At 35.6% G+C, this 24,220-nt stretch overlaps 1 protein-coding gene across 1 annotated transcript in view; it reads right to left on the bottom strand.

The window, feature by feature from the left end:
- The window catches only part of IL1RAPL2 (interleukin 1 receptor accessory protein like 2), a gene marked incomplete at both ends in the record, with an annotated part of 1,059,270 nt that overhangs the window by 945,100 nt on the left and 89,950 nt on the right, over positions 1 to 24,220 (bottom strand). The window lies entirely within an intron of this gene.

The following is a 24,220-nucleotide window of genomic DNA, read 5'->3' as shown; positions in this document are numbered from 1 at the left end:
AAGGAAAAACCTAAAGACAGTGGAGAAAGAAGAAGGGATCATGGAGATATTGTGTTTTCTCCTTAGGTTAAAAAAACAAAAGATCAAAATATACATGATGTCCTACACAGCACTTGCCTTAGAATTTATAGTGAATGAGTTATCTGCATTTCAGAAACCTAATTTCCTTTGTATGGTGATAAGTTAGGTGAAGCTTCTCAATAAACTTCTCTCTAAAACAGAATGTAGCAGAGCATAATAGCTAAGTACATGTACTTCAGTCATATGTTTTGGCTTTGAATCTGACCATTTACTAGTTGTAAGACTTTAGGAAAGTTACTTAAAATATCTAATCCTTAGTTCCCCATCCAGAAAATTTAGTTCACAATAGAATTTAACTACTAGGATTTCTATGTTAATCAAATGATATTATAAATGGTATGAGAGAAAGAATAAATACTAAATTGTAGTTGTCATTATGATAGTGGTGGTAGTGGTGGTGCAGATCATTAATGCTCCATTAAACTTCTTCAGAAGTTAAATGGCTACCTAAAACATAGGATGACTAATGTCTATCATTTTTCTCACTTAGATTTCTTTATTACTCATTGAACACAACATGTAGTGTCCATACATAGAATATCAAACTAAACTCCTGACTTGAAAAAAAATTACTTCCTTTACATTTTTAATGCATATCTATGGTTATGAATTTCAGTACTTTCATTTCATATCTTCCATAGCACTGGCTGAACTTCCAATAGCTAAAGGTATATGACACACCTTATCCTTCAAAATTAAAGTATATACATATATATAATGTGTGTGTGTGTGTGTGTATGAGACAACTTTGCTTATTCTTGATGCAAACAACAAGGGAAATAATAAATAATAAATACAACAACCCATAGAACACTCTAGATCCACTGACTTGTATAAAATTGAAGAGGACTGTGCACTCCAGGATAAAATGTGATAATTCTATTGAGTCCAAAGACTAGAATTAAAATGATAATTCCTCTGGTTAGAATATAACTCCAGCTGAAAAGAAGCTGCCTAGAATCTTTGGCTCCATTGGAAACCTTCTTTGCCTCTTAGACTTGACACTGGACTCAATGTTATGAATTTCAGGTGTCGTTTCATTGTATAGATTCTCAAGTTTTGCATATGTCTTCTTTTTTTGGGGGGGTGGTAACCAAGGAGTGAACTCAGGGGCACTCGACCACTGAGCCACATCCCCAGCCCTAGTTTGTATTTTATTCAGAGACAGTGTCTCACTGAGTTGCTTAGTATCTTGCTTTTGCTGAGGCTGTCTTTGAACTCACTATCCTCCTGCCTCAGCCTCCCAAGCTGCTGGGATGACAGGCATGCACCCCGTGTCTGGCTGCATATGTCTTCCTGAAATGACATGTTGGAGGGGTTGAAAGAAAAATACACAGCATGAACAGGGAAAGGATGTGTTATGCAGATAAAAAATACTATTTACTACACGGAGATGATAGGTACAGAGTTAGACATTCAGTCCCACTCCCAGTTGGAGTTGTAAGCTTCCCTGACCTTCAATTCCTCTTAAAGTACTTCACTGTCAATCATACCAACTGATAAGAGAGAAATCCATAAATTTATCTCTTTATGTAAAGCATCCTTTGCCATATTCAATAGCATCCTGGTCTTTCCCAATAATTTTAGAGACCACAGCTACACACCTGCTTATCAGCCCATAAATTTGCAAACAACCAGAAACTGAGTAAATCTCTGCATGCTTCCTGTATAGATGAATAAATAAAATATCTATTTCCAAGAATCAAGTTTTCAACACTGCCCCCCAGGAGACCTAGTCATTTAGGATTCCCTAAAGACTATAGTTTCAGTTTTTCACATTTTTAGCAAAGGAATCCTTTCTTCAAGCAATAGTTCACAGTAAAATTCAATGTGGAAAAGAGAAAAGTGGGATGACTGTGATTGAAATGGCCTGAGAGGTTCAGAGTCTTGCGTCCTTGGTTACCTGTTTTGTATCTCCCACTTTACAATTTCAATTATTCCATTGTAGGTTAGTGGTTAAATACATAGACTCTGGAAAAAAATTGCCTCAATTTGAATTCTAACTTTGACATTTACCTTAGATAATTTATTTCATCCTTATATGCCACAATTTCTCCAGCTATAAAGTGGTGATTTCTCTCTCTCTCTCTCTCTCTCTCTCTGTCTCTCTCTCTGATAAATATATACATAGGCTCTAAACATGCAATAGAAATTCTTGTGCTATCTTTAATTTTCTAAAACATTGGCCATGATGTGCAGAAAAGACTTAGGTTACTTGGGAAGCAAGTACAAAAGAAAAGAAAAAAAAAAAAAAACAGGAGCCCTATGAATCCAAAAAGTCACTAATTATGATAATTTCATCACCTCCTAGAAGGAGATGGTAACCAGAGCCAAACTCAACTCTTTGCCTCAAAGTAGATTGGCTCTTGGGGTAAAATCCTGGGTGTCATAAGAATCAAATAATACATTTATATGACTTCTTAAAAGAAAAAATTGGAAAGCAATGACTCAGCATGTATCCAAATCTTTCAATGAAAGTGGCAACACTAGAGAAATATCAGCTGACAACCTGATTGGCTTCACCAAGTTAACAGCTGAGGTAGTTCTGAAATTCAAACAGAAGACAAGCCTTGATGCTCAGGTTTAGTGACAACCCTTGAGGAAGGCTTAAGAAAAACCCTGCATCTGGGAAAGATTATGCAAATAAGGTACTTTGCATTGTGCCTGTACATCATAATGCAGAATCACAGCTGTGAATGCACATCTGGACAGCATGGATGTGATTCCAGTCAATCTCTAAGGGAACTATTATATCAAAGCAAGTGCCAGTTGAACACGTTTGAAGCCTACAAAACTTCTAATTTTAAGACAAACAGCCTGCTTCAGATCACAGGATTATAAACATACGTGATATATCTTTTATAATTATTGCTTCTTTGTCAGAGAAGGTCTTTCTGCATATTACAAAAACCAGAATCTACTACATTCTTTTGAATTCATTTAATGTGTGATGTTTTCTATAAATGTTAGGTAATGCTAATAAGTACCCCAACATTAATTATCCATGATTGGCTCTTACTTAACTTATTAAGTGACTTTAGCAAAACCATCCTTGCCCTTTCCATAGCCCATACATACATACATACATACATAAATATATGCGTACATACATACATGGGTACTGGATTAAGTATAATGAATTTGCTCAATCAATGGCCAGTGTCATCTCTGACAAAAAGCAAAGAGTATAAAGTTCTCTGGACTGGTCAGATCAACAACTTTTTGATGCACATCATATACAAAATGCTATGTTAAGAGATCTAACAATCCTAGACTGATGAAAATAAAAGAAGATATGTGAAAAGGGATTTACAGCAAATTAGCAGAACAAGAAGGAACCTTAAGAAATGTCAATTTCAATCCTATCATTTCATTTTTTGAATTAATAAAGTATGGCCCAGAGAAGATAAACCATTTGCCCCATGTCATACATTTAGTTAGTGGTAACATTTTATGTGATCTTGATCCTCATGTTTGTACTTCTACTACACCACAGTATGTTCAGCAACTCTGATAGGAAAGAGGGTGTTTTAGTCAGCTTTTTCACTGCTGTGACTAAAACACCTGACCAGAATAATTTTAAAGGAGGAAAAATTTATTTGGGGGCTCAGAGTTTCAGAGGTCTCATTCCACAGAAAGCAGGCTCCATTCCTCAGGGCTCAAGGTGAGGCCGAACATTATGGTAGAAGAGTGTAGCAGAGCAAAGCCCCAGGTGAATCACTTCCTCCAGCCACATTCCACCTGCCTCTAGTCACCACTCAGCTAAACCCATCAGGAATTAATTCACTGATTAGGTTAAGGCTAGGCTATAACCCAAACCTTCTTGCATTGTCTCACATGTGAGCTTTTGAAGAACACCACATTTAAACCATAATAGAGGGAGAATAAACTTCTAGGTAGAGTTCAAGAAAGGCTGCAATAGAAATGCTAGACTCTGAATATTGATGAGAATATGACAAACAATCCTGAATAAAGAGGAAGTTTAGCAAAGAGAGGGAAGACTGAAGCAAAGAGGTATTATTGGGGAAGCATACATGGTTTCTGGAGACCCCAAAACAACCAGGTTTAGCTAGAAACTTCCGGTTTCTAAACAAGACTTCTATGGGCAGTTTTGGTCAGATAATTCTGAAATAGTGAGGGTTCTGTTTTAAGGCTTGACAGACTCACTCTGAATCACTAAACAGCCTCACTCTTAATCATTAAATATCCATATTATCCTTCACTGATTTTGATGACAAAAACACACCAATAGAATTCCCAATGCCATCAATTCCAGTATAGAATCACTGAATATAGGTATGACATATATCGGGATGAAAATATAAGAAGGCTAAAAGATTAGTTTGGAGCCAGGTGCAGTTGTGTACACCTGTGATCCAAGTGAGTCAGGAAACTGTGGCCAGACTCAGCAATTTAGCATGACCCTCAACAACTTAGCAAAACCCTCTTTCAAAATAAAAAATAAAAAGGGCTGAGGATGTAGCTCAGTGGTAAAGTGTCCCTGGCATCAAGCTTACTAAGAGGAGTTTGAGGGTACATTGCATGAACATTTATAAAGAAGTTCAAATCCTTTTCAGTAGAATATGTGGTACAATGTGTAGAAAATTGTTTCTAAGTCAGGGAGAGACATCATTTGAGCTGTTCTTGAAGAAGGATTTTGGTAGCAATTATAGGAAATAATTAGGGTGGGTGAAAAGGGTGATGTAGGGAGACTAGTTAGGTGGTGTTATATTCCAGTGTTGAAAAAGGCATGTGTTGTTATAAGTTTTAACTCTTAATTTTTAACCATTCTTAGTTTACAGCCCCAATGCTGGCTCTCAGACCTGTGAGCAGGTTTTGCACCATTCAAAAACATGTTGCCACCATGTTTTTGAATGATGTTTTTAATTTGCATCCTGGGTTCTATCATGCTTAGAAAATAGTTTTCAAGTAAAAATGTCTTGTTTAATACTTTTTGCCTGTGTTATCTGAAGTTTTGCTCATTCCCAGGTGCATTCAGCTTAGCTGAATAGAAACCCAAAAGGTGTTAAGTACGCTCGTTGCAAGCAGAAGTTTGGTATTTTACAGGACACAAAAATACTACTTTACTGAATGGCAAGATGTTCAAAACCTTAGCATTAATGAGACTTTGTCAGCATTTTCATTAGAAATCCCTGTCTTCTTAACTACATGTATTTTCTGTTTTGGATATAAGTTGGAAAACATCAGTTTCATTGTTTCTAAATTAAATCAAAGACATTAGAAAAAATATCCCTTTTAGTCAAAGGCATTATGCCAAAATGCAATGTAAAAGAAATTGCAATGAGAACATGAATCAACTTCCAGGGACACTCCAAGCCACAAAAATGGTTTGGAGTTCTCGTATGCTGTGAAATGGTAAAGCAAAGAGCCTGCAAGTCAGTGAAAAATCAGCATCTGATGTTGCAGCTGATGAATGGTCCCCGCAAACTCACTGGTTCTAATTTCCTGAAATGTATTAGGTATTCAGAAAAAAATATAAAATGCATCTCACATTACAGAAACTTCTAGATGAATCCTGGGTAGTTTTAAAAAGGAAAGGAAAAAATACAGGGTATACCTGGCAAGTGAATATTCTCAATCCAAATACTACCTGCCAAGGTCACTCATTTGACATCCAATAACACTAGTTATAAGTCAACAGACTAAACTCCAAGCACTGGCCAGCCACCTTTTAAACATATAACATGGGTAACCCATATGTCACCTGAGAGATTGTCAATTGTTCAGTGCTCTACTTAAAAGCAAAAGTAAAAAAATGGATCTTGTCCTGACTGACAATAATGATTTATTTGTGTCATCTTTTCATATTTACCTTTTGAAGTGGATAACTGATAGCACAGCAGTTATAATCACAGATTCTGGGGCCAGATCCTCTAGGTCTGAATATTGGCTAGACTATTTACTGGTTCAGAGACATTGGGCACGTTGTGTCTCTGTGCCTCAGCAACAATATTAAATGTAATTGCCTCAGTTATGAAGATTAGTCAACACATGCAAGGCACTTAGAACAATATCTAGTATATAATAAGTGTCCAACAATGTTATTCATAATGATGATGTTATACTATGGGAAAAATATACCCAAACCAATGAAAATAGAATCTGTTCTATGTCTGATAAGAACTGCAAGGAGGGCAGGGGAGGGGAAGGAGAGAGGGAAACATGGAGGAGGAGGCAGGCAGGCCAGCCAGACAGGAATTATTCAAATAAGAGGTAATATTATTTCTACCTTTTCCTTTAAATTATTTAAGCTTTGAAATATGGGCTTAGAATCCTTGATATCCAGGCTTTCCCTATCACAGTAGGGCAAATTGAGTCCAGTCTTTCCCCTAATCTCCCCCTTTTGGTATTGGAGATTGAACCCAGGGGTGCTTTACCACTTAGCTAAGTCCCCAGCACTTTTTATTTTCAGACAGGGCTTCACTAAGTTGCTGAGGCTGGCCTCATACTTTTAATCCTCCTGTCTCAGTCTCCCAATTCACTAGGATCACAGGCATCTAACTCCTTTTCTTTAATAAAACGCTGACATATTTATGAGTACTACTACAAATGCTTGATTAAAGAATTTTACTGGTTTGAATTCCAGTTAACTGACCAATAAGTGCTAAGCCACCAAGATTCCTCTGACCATGCCAATGCAGAAGGTCATTTCTCACAACATACTCACCCCAACTATTATAAAAAGAACAAGGCCTAGCTAAAAATCAGAACCTGAATAGCCTTGGTAAGTCACCAAATATTTGGAAATTAGTTTTATAGAGCTCTGAAGTAATTAATCTAGATGATATGCCGTGAATGGGCAACACTTTTTGGAGAATATATCTGACTGCCATTCAGAAAGAGAAGATACATATTTTCAGGAAAGAATGGGGAGAGTAGATCTCCAAGATCGATACCATTGATGCAAGTACTTTCAATTTCTATTTCTACAAAAGACATTGCCCCAGTTTTAGTTTGACTGAAGCTGCAAAGATAAACACAAGAAAGTATGGATTCTTAGTCTCACTATTACAAGTAAGTGGTTATTTCTAAAATATCTTTCATAGGATAGTCATGAGGTTCTTCCACACAAATCAGAATTAAATCAAAAATGCAAGTCATAAAAATGACTCTAAGTCATAACTCTAATATGACTCTATAATTCAAAAATATGTGTTTCTAAGGGTTGTTCACACTTCTCCATTCACAGTTGCCCTACTACAGGGAGTAGGAGGTGGTAGCCTTCAGTTATATGTGTTTACCAGTATAAATTTAACTCCAGACCAAGAAAAGCAAAGAGTAGTAAATTTCAGAAATACTACTGTATTCATAATTTCTTAAGCAAAAGTTCAGCAGTATTTTTCTTTTAAAAAGCAAGACCAGGGGCTGGGGATGTGGCTCAAGCGGTAGCACGCTCGCCTCGCATGCATGCGGCCCAGGTTCGATTCTCAGCACCACATACAAACAGAGATGTTGTGTCCGCCAAAAACTAAAAAATAAATAAATAAATATTTTTTTTAAAAAGCAAGACCAGCTGGACATGGTAGCTTTACATCTGTAATCCCAGTAGCTCAGAAGGCTGAAGGAGGAGGGTCACAAGTTTAAGGTCAGCCTCAGCAACTTATCAAGGCCCTAAGCAACTTAGTGAGACCTGTATCAAAATATAAAAAGGGCTCGGGATGTGGCTCAATGGTTAAGCACCCCTGGGTTTAATCCCAGGTCCATCATCATCATCATCATCATCATCATCATCATCATCATCACAACAGCAACAAAAATAAATAAAATCCAAGACCAATTCAGAAAATTTAAAAAGAAACACTTCTTTGGATTTTTCCCTTGTGTACTCAAAGACCACATCCATTTTTATATGTGCATTTCTAATAAAAACAGAAGAGGGGAATCTAATTTCACACATACATACATACACATGCATGTACACACATATACAAACAAACTGCAATCAACTAAATATATAAGATCCCAGCAATTTGGCAATTAGCTTTAAAGGGAAGCTCTTTGCTAAAAGCTGATGGTATTGGGAAAGCATTGAAATAGAATCCTATCTCTTTGACCTTAGGTGAAGCCTACTAATTATCTATTTTCAAAGTACCTTTCATTGTTTTTATTTAATGATGTTGTATAGGAATTTCGGCACAATAGGCACTTTTCAAAACACTTTACCAAAGACAAATCAATTATCACAATTCTATGTGGCAGATAATATTATTATCATCCCTATTTTACATATAAAGATGAAGTGGATTTCCTAAAATCTGTAGCTCTTAGGCAATACTTAGGCTTTGGCCCCAGAGTGTTTCTAAATCTCAGGCTCTTAATAACTATGTTGTTCCTCCCAGTCATAGTACCTAAACAAAGACAAAATGAGGAAATGGGTGTAGGATGTTCAGGCCAAGTTATCAATGGTTTATTCTCACCTTTGGTCTGACAACAAATTTTAGTTGTGGCTTGGCTCTTATACTCTCAGGGGCAATGTATAATATTTATGTCTGTTTCATCTCAGGCAAACCTCCTAACTTTTTTTTAACTTATTAAGTAAATGACAGATTCTTCTAGCTCTCTCTCAAATTCCTCCTTTGGTTCATTTGTTTTAGTTACAACTGATGTTCCACTGGGTAGCTTGCCCTAGAAATTCTACCTTTTTCCTGTCATAGGGCTTGTTTGACTATTCAAGTCTCTGGTTCATTCAAGAGAATACTTGCATTACAAAGAAATACTTGTATTACAAAGAAATAGGGTTATAACAACTACAATGGTAATAAGAGATAAAATGTTTAATATGCCATATGTTTCAAATTATTATGTCCTAGACATATTATACGTCCTAGACATATTATATACAATTTCTTGTTTAATCCTCACAAAAGCCCTAAAAAACAAGGTATTATTCTAACACAGTAGGCAAGGAAACAGACTTTAAAGCAATAAATGTCTTCACTCAAGTTGTCCAAGTAGTAAATTTGGGTCAAGATCTGTCTGACTTCAATGTCTGTCACACTGGTTACCATGAGAACAAACACATAAAGATTTACAGTTGAACAAATATAACCTGATGCCTTTGATTACACTGCTGATCAAAATTCATATGCAAGTGTGGGCTGTCTTGGGACTCAATCTCTTTGTTTAATGTTTGAAAGTTAAAAGTCTTTTTTTCCTTTAACATGTGTTGTGTGTGCACTGGGGTGTGTGTGCTCACATGTATGTGGTATATATGTCAGAGCAGGAGGCTGGGAGTGAATGTAAATTCTACTGTTATTCTGACTTTGATAAAAATTACCACAATTAATACAATATTGGCAGAAGCATGCTGATCTTTGGAATCAACAAGACAGAGTAACATTTTTTATTTTTATGATGAAATTTGGGGGTTGGGTCAGTCAGCATGCTCTTAGGAAGAAAAGAAAGAAGTGAAATAAATCATCATATCATCAGGTAGAAGATTACACTTACTACTTAATGGAAAGGCAGCTATATGCAAAATAAATTTCTGTACCAATTTTCCAACGTTCTGCTTTGAAAACTGACCATGCATGTATACCCTTTTAACAAAGTGCTAACATTCACAGCACCAAATGCTACAGCTCAAAATGCAAATATCTTTTCCATTACAATTCCATTTTCAGTCACTCATAACTGCATCAACCACCCTGCATCTTAGCTAAAATATTCTCTGTTTGACCTCAGGCCAAACACTGACTTTTTTCTCTTTTCCAAAAAGAAGTTTGAGAAAAGTCCCCTTTAGCTATGTCTGAGTCACCACCAGGGAAGGGAGGAAGGAAATCCTTATTATAATCAAATGGAAAAAGGGAGAGAATACAGAGAACTCTTCAAGTTTCTGTGTCAAAAAATAGGAATTATCTGAACTTTAAAACTCAAAACTCAACATGATAAGATGATATGCTTTCCTATGTGTGAAAAATTAGCCAAGAGTATGTTATTAACATTTAATCGTAGCTCACTGAACTAGCAGATACCCTGTTCCCTGAATGGAAGCTGCTAGAAGAAGCAAAAAGGCCTCCAGGGAAAAGAATGTCACAAGAGTGTGGAACGAGAGTTCAATCACTTCTCTTTTCCCAAAGGATGCGATTTGGGCTCAGCCCTAAGGGTTCCAATCTATTCTGGTTGGATGTAGTTTTGTTAGGTTTAACTGTTGCCAGGTCCTTCCTATTCTTTACTGTCCAGATGTATTTTATCATAGTTGTATTAATTTAATTCTATGCAAGGACAAAAACGTCTGTATTATCAGTCCTTGATGCCAAGCCCTAATCATGTCATATGTAATTTTATTCAAATAACCCTTTGTGGTTATGTTTCCTCTGTGTGTATTTGTTTATGTGAGTGGGGGAGCATATGCACAAATAAATATTTTAGACATTAGAAAATGACTAGATAAAAGTCTTCTTAGTAGTATTTATTGTTTAATTCTGCTTTATATTTATAAAAGTAATCCATTTTCATTAAAGAAAATATGGGAAATATGGGAAAACATAAAAGAATAAAATGAGAATCACCAATATTCTTAGTACCCAGAGATGATTCTGGTATATATACTTCCATTCTTCTTTTTAGAAAATTTTTCTCAATAAAAGAGATAATTATATGAATGTTATTTTTAATGTTTTTATTAGAGCATTATAATTATATATACTAGTGGGATTCACTGCAACATATTCATATGTTTATAACATAATTTGCTCCATACATTCTCTGGCACTTCCCTTTTTCTTCTTCTCCACCTGCTCTCCTTTCTCTATTGGTCTGGTCTTCCTGAATGAATGAATGAATGAAAAGAATATTAGGGGCTGGGGATGTGGCTGAAGTTGTAGCACACTCGCCTGGCATGCGTGGGGCGCTGGGTTTGATCCTCAGCACCACATAAAAATAAAATAAAGATGTTGTGTCCACCAAAAACTAAAAAAAATAAATATTAAAAATTCTCTCTCTCTCTAAAAAAATGAATATTAATATATATTTTTCTCCATTGGTGCCTTATAATTTTACATAAAAGTGAAATTCATTGTGATGTATTCATACATACATATAGCATAATTTAGTCAACTTTATTCCACTCTTCTTTCTCATTCCCTCCTTTCCTCTTTCCCCCTTGGTCTCCTACCTCTACTCTACTGATTTCCCTTCTAATTTCTTGAGAGTCCCCATTTTTAATTTTTTCTTTCTTCCAAATGAGGGAAAACATTCAGTCATGATCAATGAAAGGACAAATGAGCCATGCATGCTATTTTTTTTCAATTTTTTTTTAGTTGTAGATGAACACAATGCCTTTATTTTATTTATTTATTTTTATGTAGTGCTGAGGATCAAACCCAGTGCCTCACGCAGCTAGGCAAGTGCTGCCCATGAGCCACAACCCCAGCTCCCATGCATGTTATTTTGCAACTTCTTATGTTACAAGACCTCTTCCTTCTTTATTAGTATACTAATTCCTTAAGTGATCTCATCCTAGCTCATGGCTTTAAATACCATCTATTTGTTTGTGAATCTCAAATTTATATACCCACTTAGAATATCTCTCAAATCCAAATTCGTACATTTAGAGGCTACATAATATTGCTCTTACATATTGAGTAGGCACCTCAAATTGAACATGCTCAAAGTAGAGCTCTGATGTTTGTCAAATCTGAACCTCCTCTTGTAGCCTTCCCCATTTCACTAAGCATAGACACCATACTTCCAGTCATGCAGCTCAAAACACCCTGATTTTTTTGTTCTCTGTATCCTATACTCAATCCATCAGGAAAAATCTCAAGAACTCTATTACCTATTACCTATTACCACATAAAAATACCATATCTTCACATCAAGATTACTAACTGGTCTCTGTCTTTCCTTGCTCTCTTTGGTCATTTGCAAACATTGCAACATGAATGTTCTTATTAAAATTTCAGTTAGACCTCCACACTCCTGTCTCTCTCTTTTTAAGATTTCTGTCTCCAAAAGATCAAGGTTTTTATCAGAACTTAGCTGGTCATCTCTATGACTTCATCTTTTCTTATGCTTACTCAGTCCCTCCCCTCTGAACACACTGGCCTCATTGCTGTTCCTCAAATACACCAGACATGCTCCCACCTCAGGGCCTTTGCATTTAAAGTTCCCTCTACTTGCAATATTCTTCTCCATGATATCCTCATGACTTGATCTTTCAACTGTCTTCATGTTAAGCCTTCTCAGTGAGGTCTCTCCTTGCCCCTTTATTGTAAAGGTTCACTCAGACATTTCAAAGCCCTTCCTTGAGTGTTTTGTTTTTAGCATTCTCACTTTGTAATATATATTTTACTTATTTATCTTGGTAATCTTCTGTCTCCCATACTGAAATGTGAGCTCCATGAGGGCAGTGGTTTTTTTTCCATTTTCAAAGAAAAAGTTTCATAAGTTCAGTCCCTATAACAGTACCTGACACATGAGGTGTGGTAAATAAACACTTCTTCAATGAATAAGACTTATCCCATCTTCAAAATAATTATCAATTGGGTATTTTCTGAAAATAGGTTTAATACCTTATAGGTGCTGAATTGAATTCACATAAAATCAAGATCAACCTAAAATCCAACATCTTCATGAGAGACCTTTCTATGATATCCAGGTTTTATTTTGAGGCAAGTTAAATGAAAGTTGCTTTGTGCAAGGTGTAAGTTGGGTGCAAAGAATCAGGAAGCATCTCTTTTTTGGGGGACTTACATTCCTTGTAAACAACAAATTGCCTTGTATATCCCAGTACAAGCACATGCAAGTAAACCTGTTTGATACTGTTTTGATAGAAATACCCTCAATTGTTTGTAATGATCTAGATGTCAAATGTTGATGGATGAATATTAGGTTAAGAGTGCTCTATCACCATAAATATACAAAAAAATCACACAGCAGGAATTATAATTTAATTTGAACAGCAACTTATTTGTCACTTTTGCATGACTATTGGGTAGTATAGATGAATTTGTTTTACAATAGTAAGGCTTCCCTCAAACTCTCTAGAGATGGAGAATCCATTTTGAAAAATGATTTAAAGCATGCAAATATAATTCCATATTTAAAGCAAATCTTCAGTATATCATCTAGATTGCAAGTTTGGGTTTTGTTATAATGCATTTGTTTAAATGAAGGCCTACTTACTCTGAATTAATACAAAGTAATCCTTGTAAAATCTTGTCTAGTAGTTTGACCCTGCGTTTAGTCCTACTAACTAGAGGGAGTACTTAGGGGTAGCAGACAACATATTTTAAACAATGCATGTTTAAGGTATTTGAAAATACAAATCTAAAATGTCTCTCAATTGAGGCCCTGACTTAAATTTGACTTGAGACTTTTAACTACAATTCTGTGATCCTTATCATTCATACATTATAGATAGAGCAGTGAACTTGTAGACAGAAAATCCAGCTTCATATTTTGACTCTGTCACAACATCTTGCAGCCTCAGTGTCCCAACTTAAAAAATGGGGATAATACTCCTTGCCTTCATTTCAGGGCTGCCATGAGACTGATGAAAAGATCAACATTGTTGGGCTGGGGATATAGCTCAGTTGGTAGATTTCTTGCCTCATGTGCACAAGGCCCTGGATTCAATCCCCAGCACCACAAAGAAAAAAAGAAGAAAAGATGGACCTTTAGGATACTTACCTGTCACTTCCCCTTGCTACCCCAAATAGAAGAAATTATTGTTAGAATCACTTGCCAGACTATTGTGTTTCTTACAAATACTATTGTGTCTCTTACAAATGCTATTATCATTTCAGAGATTTGGTTAGTTTTGGAATAAACACATAAATTTTGGAAAAGAAAAAAAAACAAACATTAAGTGAGTTTTTAGTAATGGCAACTTTAAATGATTTGTTGCAGGCTGTAGGTTGTGCCTTGGTTTCCTAACCTTGTAATCACTTAGACTGCACAATACAGTGGGCTTCATGCTGGATAAACCCTAAGCATTTCTACATTTCAGTTGGGCTCTCAAGTACTCAAGGGAAACAATTCTGTCATATTACCAATTAGCTAATGGAGCTCATGTTTGACATAACACAATTTTTTAAAATTTGAAAACCTCCTTTGCAGTTCTTATCCATCTTATTCCACTGGTTAACACTTACAATTCATATAAAATGCCACTGCACACAGGTATTGTGTTAAAAGAACCCATTATAACTGCTAAACTATTTTCACAGCAAAAAGTTCTAACTTCTACAATAATATAGCACAATAGAATTATAAATACCATATTATAATATCCATTGGACCTACTAATTTCATTGTAATGGGAGTAATCATCTGTGATATTACCCTTCATGAATTCTCCAGTCCTCTTGGTCCATTAATGAGCCTTCCTAACCTGGTAGAGAAATTGCTACAACTGACCCACTCTATATCCACAATTTTATAAGTGCCCCCTCTACAGTCAGTTCATCATTTAATCATTGTTAATTTTAAAGCACTATGAGCTTCTCACGAAATGGGCTCTAATGCTAACAGGAGTTTTGATTACCAATTTTAAAAATTATATTTCAATACCCAGTGGCAACATTTTCATTTAACAGCAGTATTATAAAAAATCATCTCCTTGATCTACATATTTAAAATGCATTTGGGGGGAAATATGAAAGAGATGAACATTTTTATAATTACCATAAGCATTCTCTTTATTTGATTAATTAACTGTCTCCTGTCAAACACTGAGAGACTGCTTTATTGACAAAAGGTTCAGTAATGGAGTGGATCTGAGAAGCAATGGGCCAAAAGGACAAAAGTCTTGTTTGGTCCCACTACTGACTTTCTTCTGGATTCTGAGCAAGTCATTTAACTTTCCATTTATCCACTACTACCAAATGGCACCCACAAAGTGCTTTCAAATAACTCAACTTCTTTATTCCTTAAGTTAAAATAAAATACAATTTGAGGAAATAGTCACAACCACGACAACATGAAAAGGTAAAGTCAAGTCAGAGAAATTGAAAAAGAATTAGGTAGATTTGCTGACAAGTAAAATTCTCTAGAAAACAGGCTTCAAATACATGTGTGTGTGTGAAATATTTCAATATCTCACAGCTGCATGTGTTTTATTTTCAAGTGCCTCTTACCTAACAAAGGGAAATTAAACTATATATTCACACATTAGAGGCATTTCTGGAAGTCTCAGAACAAACACATATACAGTGCTGTTGTTTATGCTTCTGAAACTTTAGGTCAAAGAATATAGAGTCTTCAGGGAAACTTACCCTCAGAACTGCTGTTTGTAAATGCACAAAAATCGAGTTCACTGCACAATCAAGTCAGATCAGCACCTCTCGCCTTCTGATTCATCAGTGCCTATGCTATCTTGAAATCCTGAGATGTGATGACCAAAGGAAAGTGTTCAGATACCCTAAATAGTGTTTTCACTGACCCCATAACCACAGAGTACCTCAAACCCAGTTGTTTGAGGTCCTACATGTGGTTTGGTGACCAGAAGAAAGGGACAGCTCTCTGTAGATCTGGCTGGTAAGGATTTGAAATGCACCCTTCACCCTCTCCCCACCTGTTAAAGTGGTGAGGAAATGATGACACAAATGCTCTGTGTATATTGTTCCCCTCTTATCTTCCATTGAATTTCTAAGGTCAAATTGAGTCAGAAGACAGAATTTAAGTCAATATGTACTTGCGGGTATCTTTAGGTGCTCAGCTGTGTGCTGGAGGGTGGGGACTCTCCCAAAAAGTCAATGTTAGGGAGCCTCATTTTTCCAAACTTATAATTTGGTAGAAAAGTCCAGTGAGACTCAAGAATACTCAATAAGTACTTTGTGTAGGACTTACATGAAGGGATATACTTATCTAAGCTACAAGAGTTGGAGAAATAATACCATGTATTTAGGGCACATGAACACAGTTATGACTGACAGTGATAATGACCATGATCCATGTGGAATGTCCGAGACTTGAACATAGGTTCTGTGTTGGCATGAAAGAGAGTAAAATCTGAAGGGCTGGGATACTACTTCTAAAAGAAATATTTCTCTGGGTTTAAGAGTGAAATGCAGAACTATGTTCGATAAGGCACTGAAAACAAACATTTTAGTAACAAAGCTACAAATATGAAGGTGACTATGAGTCTACAAATTCCAAGAAAATGCACCCACATTTCCTTTGAGGAAGAAAATACATTTATACTTAAGCTTTCCTAATAGAGACCCACAGTATATCTAGCAAGAAGCATGCTGAGCTAAATGCTAAATATTTATAGGATAGTAACAATCACCATTAAACCATGTGCCATAACTCAAATAGATCATCATTCTCATTATGAATGATTACATACTTAGAATGTGATATATGCAAAATTTGTACTAGGTAGATATATTAAAGCTATGAATTCAAGAAAAGAAATCAGGCCCCCTGTCATAAGTGACTATTGCTTTAAGCAATTCCAATAAATTATGATCCAACATATTCTTTATTTTTTAATATCAATTAGATCTAACACAGAGAGACACATTGTCACCACCACCAAAAAAATACATTATTTTAAATATAAAAAATTTCAGTGCTTTTAAGGTTAGAATTAAATAACAGTTACATTTATGACATCACTCTGAGTTACCTTCAGCCTCTTCTCACACAGTACCATAGCAGGAATTTTTCCTTTTCTACTGCCATCTTCCTGTAATCCCCAGATGTTTTTGTTTCTTTTTTCTTGGTCAAGTGAACACCCATTATTTGGGTAAGAAGCAAAAGGAGGAATGGTTACTTGGTAAATTTCTTTATATATTACTTCCAGAAAAACAAGGAATGAGGAAGTTGTTATTGTTTTTGCTAAATACTAATAGCAACAATAGCTAATGTTAGTCAACTTTTACTAGGTAACAGACACTATGCCAAACCCTTCCCATGGATTACTTCAATTAATTCTCATATTTCTCAGAAATTTTGCACAAGTTTTGAACATAATGTTATTCAAAAGACCACTCTTTAAGTCACTATACTATTCCATATTTCAGGACCCAGTTCACAAACATCCATAAAATTTTATCACAGTTTAAAAATACTCTTTGTGGTAAATGAAAAATAAGTATGCATTCACATTAACTCTTGCATGCAGATATCCATCCACACTATGCCATAATGTGGTCTTTGTGAATTTTGCTTCTGTTCACAGATACGTCTTTCTCTAAGCCATTTCCATGTTCTATCTCAAATGTATAAGGGACTAATAGTGAGGATTTAGAATCTGTAGCCTGGAGTTACAGTCATAGAATGGAGCAAAAACAACAAGTTCAATAATCAAATCTATCATATGAGGTTTTTTCATACCGGATTGTATAATGCTTGAGAATACATTTTCTTCAGAGAAGTCATTGATGACTTCATCCTGACCTCTAACCCTCACTAGGCCAGCCCAGGCTCTCTCTTATTGTCCTTCTCAGCAATTAATCATATTTATACTACTTAATTAAAGTATTTAATATTTGTGTTTTCCCAACACAGAGCTCCCTGAGGGCAAGAACCACATATGTCTTCCTCACTGGGTTAACTCTAGTTCCTAGCACAGTGCCTAGAATATAATTTGTACTCAATGAATATTTACTGAATACTTATGTCTCTGAGCAATGGTACACATGCATATTATAGCCTCAGAGATCTTAATGTTCAAGTGATTATTCTGCCAGTTGAAGAGCTCTACATTTTTTAACATATTCATAAGAAAGCAGAGATAGAGAGATAATTTATAAATATTGGTTTCTTCAGCTCATGCTTTTTCAGCTTGTGTCCAAATAAGTTGGAATAGATCTAAAATGCTCTCTACTTTATTCCTCTTATATGTGAAGAAAGTAAGCCTAGAGAGATGAAGGGTTTATCAAAGATCATGTAATCTGTTGGTGATGAAAGCAGCTATGAATTTCTAACTATTTGGATTTTCATAAACTGTGAGAAGCACATAGAGAGGTGTGTTTTAAAAAAGAACAAATCAAACCATTACCACAGTAGCAGGAAGTTATCACAAGATTAGAGTGCCAAGCAGAATTTTCATGCAAAGTTCAAGAGGTTAATTAGCAACTATGTCTGAAGTTCCTATAGAGGCTTAGAACTCTAAAATTTGTAAGTCTATTTTTAGGTAAGTGCATGCCCAAGTCCAGTTCTCTTATCTTTGTTCTGAACTACCTTCTTCCCAGATCTCTCATTGACTGCCCAGGAACAGTTTCCCAGAATGGGCTCCACTCTGATGAAACATCTGCTTGTTGTTTACATTCTTGCCAGACACACTGCACAGTCTTTGGCAATCTCCTGAAAACTCTACTGAATCTGACTTGTGGGAGTTTCTGGAGCTCCTCAAATGAAAACTCATCCAAAGTGTGGTGTGCTTAAATTGGCTTCTGTTTCTTCACAGGATCCTCAAATGGGAACACACAAATGACTTCAAGGAATCAGTGACTCACTCTGACCTCATCCCCCTCCAACTGCCCTTTGGCTTCATTGCAAATGAAAAGCTGAATAGTGACCATTAATAACATCTATACAAGTAAGTGTCATCTCAATGACGTAATGGCTATTAAAAGAACTGGATTCTCAAATAGTACAAAGCCTAGACTATCAATAAGTCATTCATCATCTGGATAAAATGAATGTGGCATATGTCTGGAATCAGTAAAGTACTGCATTTAGAATAGCACCCACACTAGCCAGCAAGCCTCAAAAAAAGCATAAATATCTTTCAATTCTCAGAAGAATCAATTATTCCAAAATACTCTCAAAAATTGTACCCTCCATCGCCTTTTCCTAACCAGGCTATTTTGGCATATCAGGATAACAGTAAACTTTCCTGAACTAAGAACAAATGAAATGATTTTTTATCCTAGGCCCAACTTAATCAAACATGAAACCTTAGCCATTAAACATGAAACCATTTTGTTTATGGGGAATGCATTTACACACTATTCATGTCTCAATTGTATTAGTCAATTATGTATTTTCACCTATTAAAATGAAAATCTAAATCAAAAGCAGGAACTATTTGGTATTGGACATGGTATAATTTCTTATTTAATTCATAATCTTAGGCATGACAATTTCACCCAAAAGCTCAAAGGAATATATATATTCCACCTTTCCAAGCTAAAAATGATTATTCTCTAGACCTGTTTTGTCTTCAACTCTGACTCTAAGCTGTATCAATTTATCCTCACCACATAAACAGTTTATTGAAAAAATTGGCATTGTGTGTAAATGAAGGAGAATCATATGTGTGTATAATTAAATCCCACTTTCAATTTCTAGCCTCATATATGATATGCAATTTTGCAATATATTGACTCTGTTCACCATCTTCTTGGAAATTTTTGGGCTCAGATTGAGATCTCAACAAGATTGTGGAAACCGAAATCCTTGGTGTACCCAAGGTGTTTGGCATAATATGTGTCAAGACCCTATAGGGAAGCAGATGGGCTAGGCATGTAGGGGCCAAACTTCACGCCAGAGTCAGGTTGAGGAAGAGACGCCACCAGGTGCAACCAGATATTCAAGGACCTCGGGACTTACATCTCTGCTGGAGACCTGGTCTTTGGCTCTATCCTATTTTTCCTAACTTCTTAAATAAATTAGGCCTTTTCATTCATTTCCTAACTTTACTCTCCAAGAATCACAACATTGCTGTCTAGTTTTTCTGTGTCTCCCACCCACTCATCCTAAATCAAATCCATGCTGCTGTATTTCCCCATGACCCTATAATCGCTCCCTTTGATTGATGCAATTATTTTGGTGTTTTTTCAGTTTATTGGGTTGTTCTTGGCTTCCTTGATTTATCTTTAACTTCTGTAAATGAAGGACCCTACGTAAGAACAAGAACTTTCAAACTTTCCAGTGTTCAGCAAATCTGAACAATCTCCTCAAATATATTAATTATCATTTCCTGCAAAAGAAACCACTCCATTACCTTGTTGCTTCAAACAACAATGATCATTTTACTTTGCAAATAAAGCTGCAACTTTTGGCATTTCTTGGCAGGAGCAGCTTGTCTCTGGTTTATAAGGTGTCAGTTGGAGTGGCTGAATGAAGGAATGTAGGGTCTACTTTGAAAATGATTCAATTCTGGAAAGTTCACCCAGAGATGTGGGTCAGAGGCCATGGTTCTTACCTATGGGCTAGGCATGTGGGTCTTTCTTTCCATGGGCTGCTTTACTTTCCCAAAACATGATAGCTAGGATTTAAGTGTGAACTTCATAATGAAAGGAAGGAAGAACTATCATTTTTCTAAGTGCTAGGGCTAGAGACTGGCAGGGTCACTTCGCCTGTATTCTATTTGTCAAAAAATTCAAGTGGAAATAAATCTATACCTCTTGGTGGTTGGAATGTCAAAGAATTTGAGGACCATGTTTTAAAACTATCATACCAATGGAGCCACTACCAAATTATTATCTTTTTTTATCTTTCAACCTCAAGAAAATTATTTGAAATAGTATAAAATCTAAGACCCTCTGAATTCTAATCATTATAATATCCTTCATCTTTTATTTCACACAGATTTTCTTCAAAGATCGAGTCTTTACTCTATGCATTCCAAAGCTTAGTTAGCAAGTCCCTTTACAAATGTAGATTTCCTCCCTAACATGTACTTCTTTGTCCTATAAAATTTTCCATATAATGAAACACTTTTTGATTCCACACCTTCCTGCTCTCTTCTATTCTACAGATGATCACAGTCACCAGCTGTAAATGAAAGCATTTCTCAACCATCTCCCACATGCAGTGGCTTATTCCAGAAATGCACTATTTACAAAGTTATAAAGAATCATTTCAATGAAAGAACACTGGGCATGGAGTGGAGTGTGTACAGGAGACCCATATATCTTCACCAAACCACTGAGCCTTTCAGAGCATATTAGAGTTTGGGCTCAATGATTATTAAAGTCCTTTGAAAAGTATTATATAAAAATAATAACAAATTACTCCTACCTAAAATTATTGTATAGTATGTATGAGGAGAGAGTGTGTAAGCAAAAAATAATGAGCCATGTAAGTACACTTTTCTTCTTGTCACAGACCTTTCAATATGTCATTTCCATGCCTCCAGGATTTTTTTTTACTTATTTATTATTGTTGTTGTTATCATTATCATCATTTGGTGCTAGAAATCAAAATCCAGGCTTTAGGCATGCTAGGGAAACAATTTACCTGAGCTATACCCCAGCCCTCTCCAGGCTCTTCACAGGCTCTACCCCAAGCTCTTTTAATGTTAATGTCCTAATGCCTGAAAAGTATGACATCTAAAAAACTTAACTTGAGCAACAAATATACCACTTATGGTAACTTTTGAAATAAACATTATGTTTTTAGAGTTCTATTTTTTGAGAAAAATAATATGTAAATGATTAGTGTGTTTGAAAATATATGTATATATATTTCATGTACATATGAAAAGATATAAAGTATAGCTTCTAGATCACTTTTCTAACTTGTTTTAATTCATCTGTGTCAATTACATTGAAATATAAATAGAATTAAAAATGTAGCATCAAATGAGTTAATAATAACTCAAACTGCTAATGTTAAATGATAACTCAGCTGAATTATCACCTCCTTGGAATACATTTCTTAACCACTTCAAGTTAGTCTATGAAGACCCTTTGTCACCCATCTTCCTAGAATCATGTTTTGTTTGTTTTATTTTTGTTGTTGTTTTGTTTTGTTTTGACTTCAGAGAAGCTATCGGTTGTTTCTTTGACCTACAGTTGTCTGATGCATTTAATGTGACCTCCATAATGTCAGGGTATTTTGAGACAACTATCATATTCTCACCAAATATGTATTGTACTGTTTAGCCAACAAGCAAGATGTACTTGTTAAAAGAAGGAAGGGCAAGAGAGAGGGGAAGGGAAGGAGGGAGGAGTTATAGACAATGAACCAAAGGATGTCACAGGAATACAAAGGAAGACTGCTGTGAGTTGAAGTCTCAAGGAGGTCTTTGTGGAGAAGATGAGATTTCAGCTGGACCTTGAAAGAGTCATATGTAGGTATGGGAAGGACAAAGGAGTATAGAGGGAGAGCAATTTAGAAAAAGGGAAAACGGTATAAACAAAAGAGGAGAGGTTAAGTATACTAATGTGGTTAGAGAAAATTAGTTTTTCTCAAGACTTCCTGAAAATATCCCTCAGGGGGTAAACCGAAGTCAGACAATGTGCATTTTACATGCCTGGATAAGGAGTTAGAAATAAGACCCATATTTTGACATAAAGAATGACATAGATGTGGAAGAGGAAAATTTTTGTTTTCTAAATTCCCTAAATCACTGTGGCCTACAGAATATCTTAAGCCTCATTCTCTCACTTTTCTCCACTCCGATGGACTGTTCCTATAAATATATGAAAGCCACATCTGACCTAAGCCCTCAAATTACCCATTTATCATTCTGTTCTAACCCCGAAATTGAATAAGGATGGAACTAGAGTCCTTGTTCATTATTTTTCAACAGCATAGAAAAATTTGTAGCATTAAACTATACCTTTTAATTTTCAGGCCTGCCATCAATGAAGATAGGATTGTGTTCAATTTTATAGAACAAGATTCAGAAAATAGGTTCTGACTCATTCCATACAACCACAAATTATAAGATATAGGCATTGTGAAAATTTCTCTTTAGCCTCTCTCTTGTCCACTGGTACTTAGAACACTATTCTGAAGACCAGAAAATGTAAATGAATACTATACCATTAAAAGGAACACACTGGCAAAGGTCAGACTTCAATGATTGTATCTCCTTGACATTAGGAATTCATACTACTTTAGTGTCAAGTATTTGTAGGATTCAAATTTTGACTCAACTTCTTAGATAAATTTCATACTACCCATCAAAAGATACACCATTGACCTCCAAGAAGGGCCCATGCATTATTTGATATTAAATGGAATATTATGGATTCTGTGACACAGAGGAAAGACCAGGACTTTGGAATTAGACTAGCTATGTAATTTGTGGCTATATGTTAAACTTATTTCAGGTTCAGTTTCTTCATTTCTAAAAGTGAGCCATTGCTTCATGATGTGTTAGGAGAACAAACTAAAAGAATCTATATAATATGTCCAGCACAGCTGTTAGGACTCAATGAAGATTCTTGTTCTTTTCCGTACCATTGTAATATAAAGGACAGACTTTCATTGACTTGAAAGTTGGCACACTATTTCTTTCATAATATTTAAAACAATTTATTCAAACAACATGAATGAAGAAATAATTTTACAAACATTTTTGATCATCTACTAAATGATGTGCTATACACCATGCTAAGAATTAAATGTCTACTATGCCTAGAACTATTCTGTCCATGAGAATATAATAAAATTCTTAATAAAGCCCTCCTCCTGAGTTTATATATTTCAAACATTTTGGCCACACCTTGGCTATCAAGTCAGCCAAGTCATTTAGCCCATTTTTGTTTCTCTGCTTCCCCAAGTGCCACTACAGAAATGCCATGTTTGGGATTTCCTTTAAAAATGATTTTGTTTAATCTGAAAACACCAAAATTGTTGTTAACACACTAAAGCTCTCATTGCAGTATATTACAAACCTCAAACAGCTGTGACTTTTGTTAAAAGCTTTATTCTTTTCATTAATATTTGTACCTGATTAAACTTCAATACAGGTGCACATGGCTTGGTAATCACAATTTATATTTTGCATACAGATGAGTGGCATGGGAATTTGCATAAATTTGTTATGCACTGCTGCAAAAATGAATGCTCAAGCAACTTTTATTTTTATCTAATCAAATCACTGCTTAATGAAAAACGACTGACTGCTTGCAGTGTTGCACTGAGCTACACTCTGGGGATTGAAGCATTTACCATTCAGTGGGGGCTCCCTGCAAGCATTTTACTCCAGTATAACTAAAGTACTGGTGAAAACTCATCTCTGCAAAACCAGGGGAAGAGAGCTAGAGATGAAACTTCCATTTATAAAAAGAAAAAAAACACTTTACAGAATAAAACAGGTAAAAGAAAGTCAGAGGGTGTCTATAGCAGCACCATCAAAAGTCACAGTTAAAAAGCTTACTTCTGGGGCTGGGGTTGTGGCTCAGTGGTAAAGTGCTTGCCTAGCATGGGTTCGATTCTCAGCACCACATATAAATAAATAAAATGAAGTCCATTGACA

This window comes from Spermophilus citellus (assembly GCF_964194105.1).
Source record: "Spermophilus citellus genome assembly, chromosome: X".
In the NCBI taxonomy this organism is placed as follows: domain Eukaryota; kingdom Metazoa; phylum Chordata; class Mammalia; order Rodentia; family Sciuridae; genus Spermophilus; species Spermophilus citellus.
This window is presented reverse-complemented; position numbering and strand designations above follow the sequence as displayed.